Source organism: Mirounga leonina, unplaced genomic scaffold, assembly GCF_011800145.1.
Source record: "Mirounga leonina isolate KUSES-001 unplaced genomic scaffold, KU_Mleo_1.0 Mir_180, whole genome shotgun sequence".
NCBI classification, from domain to species: domain Eukaryota; kingdom Metazoa; phylum Chordata; class Mammalia; order Carnivora; family Phocidae; genus Mirounga; species Mirounga leonina.
The window spans coordinates 27,045,602-27,052,642 of record NW_023270469.1 but is presented as its reverse complement, the minus strand read 5'-3'; the positions used below and the strand labels follow the sequence as shown (position 1 = coordinate 27,052,642).

The following is a 7,041-nucleotide window of genomic DNA, read 5'->3' as shown; positions in this document are numbered from 1 at the left end:
GAGCGTTCGGACCCTCGGATTCCGGCCTCGAGCGTTCGGACCCTCGGGTTCCGACCCCGGGCGTTCGGCCCCCGCGGCGCCGAGAGCCCCGAGCGCTAGGGCGCGCCGGCCACGGACTCGGAGCGGCGGGCGGCGGGCGACGGGCGGGACAGCGCCCCCGCTCCGCCCGTGGGGAGCGCTCGCCCCTCCAGGAAGCGCCCGCCTCGCCTCCCCACCTCCCTCCCCACCCCGCCCCCTCTCGGCCGGAGGGAGGAGCCCGAGCCGCCGCCGCCGCCGCCGCCGCCACCGCCCGCCCGGCCCGGAGGAGCGCCGGACCCCGAGCGGCTGCGAGCGCACGCGAGCTGGCGAGGGCCGCGCGGACAGCGCCCTGAGCCCGCCCCGCGCCTGCGGGCCCCGCCGAGCAGGGGAGCGCCCCGGGATGCCCCGGCGGCCCGGAGCGCGGGCAGCGGCAGCGGCGGCCGCGCCGTGAGGGCGGCGGCGCCCGCGGGACCCGCGGTGAGTGGGGCCCGGGCGGGCCGGGGGCGGGCGGGGCGCCCTGGCGCGAGCGCTAAGTTCGGCCTTGGGGCTCGGCTTCTGGCGCCGGTGGCGGGCTGGAAGGAAGCTGGGTTCCGCCTCGCGGGCCGTGGCGCCCCGAGCCCCCGCCACCCGCGCGCACCCACGCTCGGGCGCTTGGGTGACTCAGCTGCGACCCGGCCACGCGGGGGCGCTCCGGCTGCGTCCCGGGGCAACGTGGGGAGGGTGCGGGAGGAGGGCGGCGCCACTCGGGGTTCGAGCCCAGCTGTTTAGGGACTCTCCTGCCTTCCCCGGGAGCCTGGGGGCGTCCGGAAGGTAGAGTCCTCGACATCGTCGCAGCTGCCGAAGACTTGGGGTCGGGATGGCCCCTGGCACCCCCGCACCCTGCTGTCAACCCCCAGTCCCCCCGCCCCAGCGCCCTGCCGGAGAGCCAGCTCCCAGCCCAGGAAGAGGGAAGGGAGGGAGTGGAGCTGGGCAGCTTCCCAGAAGTCGAAGTGTGTTTGCAAACTAGTTTTTTCGAAAAGCTGTCTGGCACCTTTGTGGTTAAGGGGGTGGGGTGGGGGGACATGGGGAGAGAGGAAGAGCGAAGCTCCTGATTCCTTTCCGTTTCCCTGCAGCCCTGCTTTTCTGAGACTAGAGGTGTCTTACTCCCCTCTTCCCATCCCATCCCATCCCTCAGCCCCGCCCTCCGCCCCCCCCCCCTTCTTGGACAAGCTCCTTGGAAAGGGGCTCCTTGGAAGGGGGCTGTGATTTGCCCAAGATCACCAGTGGGAACTGGACCCCAGGGCTCTGGGAGCCAGTTGAGGGCTCATCCTGCTGCCTGTGATTCTCCCAGCCCTGTTCTGTATTTGGGGAGAGTGACACCGGCGAGGGATCTGGGAGAATTATGAGCGCCCTTTGTTTTGTCTGCCCTTAGTTTTTGCTTGCCTTAGGGGTGTGGGCTCTCACCCATGGGTGGAGTGCTTTTCCTGTTCCTTGGGGTACCCATAGCTTCAGTAACTGGGGAGAGGAACCCCTTTGTAACCTTCAGCAGCTGCAGCCTGTCTGTGGCCAGTCTTGCTGAGCCCCTTTGGGAGACCTAGGTCTGAGCGTTCACCCAGCGGTGAGCTGCGGGGCCACTACCCCCCCCCCTCCGGAGCCTCCCCGTGCTTATCTGTAAAATGGGCTGATGGTCAAGGACCTGTGCGCCTGGAAGCTGGGTGCAAACATAAAGGAGTGGTTGGTTTTATTGCAATCCCTCTGGTGGAGGGCCCAGTGTGCTCTGGTATTGCTCCAGGCAGGCAGCCTCGCTGGCCGCGGTGGGAGGGGTCAATCCCCCCCGCCCCCCCCCCCCCCCCCCTCCCCCGCCCCAGGCAGGTCTGGCCATGCAAAGAACCAGGGACTGAGAATGTTGACACTTGGATTCTCCTTGCCCTCTGCTACTTCCTGTCTGTGTGCCTTCTCACTCACTGGGCTCAGGGGTTTTTCCATCTGTAAAATGAAGCAAACTATGACACATTCCAGTTTATAGGGCTGCTGGGAGGCTGCAGCCGGGCACAGGGGTTCTGCAAAGTGGGGCGCGCTTCATGAATGGCCTGTGTGGTGTTTCAAGGTACCCCCCTCCCAGGGGCGGTGAAAATTTTAAAACTCAGGGACAAAAGAGGGCCAGGGATAGAGCCTCAGTTTCTATACCTGTAAAGTAGTAAGAACAATACTCTGTATACCTTTGTAATCTTTTAGGGTAATTGTGTATTTATTTAAAGGGAGTTGTGAGGATTACATTAGGTGACAAAGGGCTCACGTGCCAGTATTGGGACTGGTCTGGTGACAAGCACTCGGTCACTGTTAGCTGTCAGTATCGTTGTTCCTGGGAATCCGCATAAGCCCGAGGAGGGCATTTAGGATTCCTTCTGGCATTTTCTCAGGCCAGCCTGCTCCTCCCTCTCCTGCATCCTCCTTGGACAGAAGAGCCTCAGAGGCCTTCTGGACTGTTCAAAGTGCAGTGTCCTGAGTGGGAAGGTTCTACCCCAGTGAGGAGGACACCATGAGGGATGATAGATCCGATTGTGTTCCCATTCCCTGCACCTTGGGCTGGCCTCACAGGGCTCTAAGGAGTGACAGAAAACAGAAGAACATTCTCTAAGAATTCCTTCACTCCTGTCAGAGCAGGGAGCATTGTCCCCAGGCAAGGTCCCCTACTGAGAAGCCCTCAGCCTAGGGCCAGGGTCCCAGCTGCCCGATGGAACTCCCCCCTCTTTCTCCCCCCGCAACCCCCAACACTTACAGGGGCTGCTGGATCAGGGGCAATCATTTCAGGAATCCAGCCCCCTCGCCTTTGGAGAATTGGCCTCAGAAAGGGGGCAGGATCCCCTCCTGTCCTGCCCAGCCCCCCTGCAGGACACAGGATGGGCTCCTTGGGAGCCGGGAGGCTGGGTCACCCTAGGATCTTGGCAGGCAGCAGCTGGAGAAGAGGATGGTCATGTCCCACACCCACTGTCCAGAGGGAGACTATGGGGTCCTAAGGGGAGTCACGGCTTCCTGAGGTCCTGTACTGCCTAAGAACTGGGTGGAGGTCTGAGGCGCCTCCTCGTTCTCAGCCCAGTGCCCTCTCCTCTCGTTGAGCCACTCGGCCCCTGCTCCCGTGGTGGGGTCAAGTGGACTGTGCTGTTCGGTGCTGTTCGGTGTCCTGGAGAGTTTCTCCACTAGCTCTGTCCTCACCTTCTTCCTCCAGGGTCTGAGATGAGGCTAATTAGCTGCTAATTTCTCACTCACTGGATATCACCTTGCTTAATTTTTCTCAGGGCGTTAGCCACCTTCTCGCTCACCTAATTTATTCATTTGTGTATCAGCTTATTATCTGCCCCTCTTCCCAAAGAGGGGCAGCCCCATGGACGGGCCAGGACGGTGCCCATCTTGTTCAGGGCCCTTTCCCTGCGCTTAGAGAGGTGCCTGGTAAATAGAAGATGAATGGCTGGGGCCGCCTGCATTGCGTCTGGAGAGGGTGGGATTTGCCTGGTACCGAATGACTGGGGGCTGGAGGAGGCGGAGGTGACTGCTGATGCCGTGCGCTGCCTCCCCAGGGGACTGAGGTGCGCTGGGGAGGGCCACCCACTCCCCGCGTGACCTGGGCCACGGCTCTTAACCCCTCTGACCTCAGTTTCTTTGTCTAGGAATGGGGCTCCTTACCAGGAGCTCTCCCCACTGCTTTCTTCATGGGGTTCTTCAGGCAGCTTTGAAAGGGCTTGTAAACCAGAGAGGGCCGTGATTCTTCTTCCACCGTGGCTTTGGGCCCCACCTTCCGTCCATTGTGCAGCCACCTAGTTGTCACTCAGCAAAGGTTTATTGAGCAGCCCTTCTGGGCCAGGGACGGTGCTGAAGCTAAGGACACCGCCATGGAGCTCAGAGTGGAATGGGGGTACAGAGAGGGGACCGCAAATGGCAAGGAGGCAGGAGGACTTCAGATAGCGGAAAATGCCTCAAAGAGAATAAAGGAAGATGAAGTGAGGGGGGTGAGGGTGGGGGGCCGCTGTGGGAGGCGTCTCGAGGAGGAGGCCGTGACATTCGAGCGGGCATGCTAGTCCATGGCAGTGGTCTCTGGTTCATGGCTGTATCCCAGCTGTGCCTGGTGCCCAGCAGGTGCTCAGTGGATATTTTTGAATGAATGAAAGAGGGAGGTGTGCCCCAGACAGAGGAGACAGCACACGCAAAGGCCCTGAGGTAGGAACGTGCTTAGTGTATTCCAAGAGCCCTCTTTCTCCCTTGGTGGTCCTTGTATCTTGCTGGGGGCGTCTCCCTTGCCCGCTGTAACCTGGCTGTCCCCTCCTCATGATGCAGGAGAGAGCGTGCTCAGCTCCCAGCAGATGACACCATCTGACCCCTCCCTCCTTTGGGGCCCGCAGCCATCTCTCCAAATCACCCCTGTGGCCCCTCAGAGAGGGGTGTGCTTTGCACCGTGGACGCAGGGAGCCCAGCTGCCTGGTGTCACACTCTGGTTTGCCATGGACTAGCCAGATGACCTTGGGTAGTGTGTTAGTCTTCTAGGGATGCAGTAACACAGAACCCAAAACTGGGCGTCTCACAACAACAGAAATATATTCTGTTTTGGAGGCCAGAAGTCCAAATTCAAGGTGTTGGCAGGGCCTTGCTCCTCTAAAGGCTCTAGGGGAGGGGCGCCTGGGTGGCTTAGTCTGTTAAGCATCTGCCTTCGGCTCGGGTCATGATCCCAGGGTCCTGGGATCGAGTCCCACATCGGGCTCCCTGCTCAGCGGGAAGCCTGCTTCTCCCTCTCCCACTCCCCCTGCTTGGGTTCCCTCTCTCGCTGTGTCTCTCTCGCTGTCAAATAAATAAAATCTTTAAAAAAAAAAAAAAAAGGCTGTAGGGGAGGGTGCTTCCTTGCCTCTTCCAGCTCCTGGGGGCTGTGGCCACATCACTCCCTCCACTTTCTGTCTCCTTCCCTCGGCACCTCATGAGGACACCAGTCATATTGGATTAAGAGCCCCTCCTACTCTCGTCTGACCTCATCTTAGCTAATTACATCTGTAGCCACTGTCTTTCCAGAAAAGATCACATTCTGAGGTACTGGGGGGTTAGGATTTCAACTTAGCTTTTAGAGGAACATAATTCAACCTCTAGTAGGCCGTTTACGTAACCTCTCTGTGCCTCAGTTCTCCGATCTGTAAAATGGGGTGCTAGTAAGAGGGCATCTGTCCTGGGAGTGCGGGGAGGCCTCAGTGGAATGGTCAGCCTCAGGACAGGACCAGGCACGCTTAGCCTTTCTCCTTCTCCTCAGGGGGGACTTCCGGGAGCTGGGACCCAGAGCCCAAGAGCAGATGGTGATGTCCTTGACCGGAAGGACTCGCTGAGGAGGCGTGGGCCTGATATAGCACCTGCTCTCTGGCTCAGAGAGGCCCGTCCCCGCTGTCAAGCTGAGGGTGGCCCTTCAGCGTGGTAGGGTGTGGGCCGGGCAGCATGAAAACTACAGAACAGAAGGAAGCCGTCAGCAAAGAGTGGGGAGAGCCCCACGTGCAGAGGGCTGTGAGCAGCGGAGCCTAGCCACCCACACAGGAACCCAGGAGGGGACTCGGTACTGGCTGAGCCCAGGTGACTTTCAGGGTCCGTCAGCCCAGAGATTCTGGGCGGGAGCTTGGGGCTGAGGCCCAGAGCAGCCCAGGGAAGACTGAGGGGTATGTGTAGACTCCTCAAGGCTGGAAGGAGCCCAAGCCCTTCACAGGCAGGGACACTGAGGCACAGAGCGGGCAAGGAACTTGCAAGAGTTCACACATTTTGGGGAGCCCGTCTCTAGTCTCCCCATTGTAGTCCCCGGGGAAGCATGGGCACCACAGGGAAGAAGGGCCCAGGGCTGCTCCTGTGCCTGAGGCCGCACCCTTCGAATGAAGCCAGGTTGGAATGACTCTGGCTGGTGGCCACCATCACCATGCCCTCCCTCCTCCATTATTACCTTGGTCCAGCCTCCGAGCTGGGCCAGGCCCACTCCCAAGGTCCCTGAAGTACTTTCTGCATCCCGGAGTACATCCACACCCGTCCCCTGTCGCGCTTCCTGGGAGGCGACAGGGCAGGCGGTCCCCTGCTCCCCTCTGCAGACCAAGGAGCTGAGGCCTAGGAAGGAGGAGGTGTCAGAAGCAGGACTTAACCCGGCGCCTGGACTCCCAGAGGGGTGGGTGGGGAGGATGGGGGCCACCTGGCAGCCTGGTGATGCTGGGGAGACACGGGCCAAGGCCTTTGGACCAGGGTTGAGCTGAAGCGGGGAGGGCCCCTTCCCCAGGGGCCAGAGCTTGGTGATTGGTGGTGGCGGGCGGGGGGGCGGGGGCGGCTGCAGAGACCAGCCTCCCTCTGGGTGTGGTCTGGTGGAAGCTGGGGGCCTCGGGGGGTGTCAGACCCCTGCTGCAGCTCCCTCGCTGTGCTGTCTGCGGCTATATTTATACCCATAATGGCCTGGCTGCCTGTCGGGAGTGCGGTGCCTTAGCCAAAGTAGAGAAGTGATTGGTGTCAAGATGCCACCCCCCCCACCTTGGCGAGAGCCCGGCCCCACTCTCTGGGGGCTGCGTGCCACCTGGCGGGAGCTGATGCAGCCCCAGGCTTGCAGGGAGGGCCCAGGGGTGTGAGCAGCTCGGGGCTGGACCCCCATCCCTGGAGAACCGGGGCTGTGGCTGGGGTTGGGGTGTGCCTGGAAGGTGAGACCGGACACGCTCTAAAGCCTTTCAGCTGGGAGATTCCGACACAGATGATGATTCTGAGATCCCAGAATTTGCCAACCCCGGTGTTCTGAGAACCAACTGAGGCACCCAGGCGCCCTAAAGCACTAGACTTTTATTAAAGCAGATTACCTTCCATGATGTGGGTGGGCCTCAACCGATCAATTGAAGGCCTTTTAGGAAAGCAAAGACTTTCTCCAAGAAGAAGGAATTCCGCCCCAAGACTACAACATAGAGGGGCACCCACGTGGCAGCTGTCTCTGTTGGTAGAGCATGCGACTCTTGATCTTGGGTCGTGAGTTCGAGTCCCACGTCGGGGGTAGACTTTATTTAAAAA

At 60.9% G+C, this 7,041-nt stretch overlaps 1 protein-coding gene across 3 annotated transcripts in view; it reads left to right on the top strand.

The window, feature by feature from the left end:
* Positions 1-451: 451 nt before the first annotated feature.
* Positions 452-7,041, top strand: part of CPNE2 (copine 2) — a 43,859-nt gene continuing 37,269 nt past the window's right edge. For all 3 annotated transcript variants that reach the window (XM_035025145.1, XM_035025144.1, XM_035025143.1), the window contains exon 1: positions 452-495. The gene's annotated coding sequence lies outside the window, so the exon portion shown is untranslated. The remainder of the gene's footprint in view (positions 496-7,041) is intronic.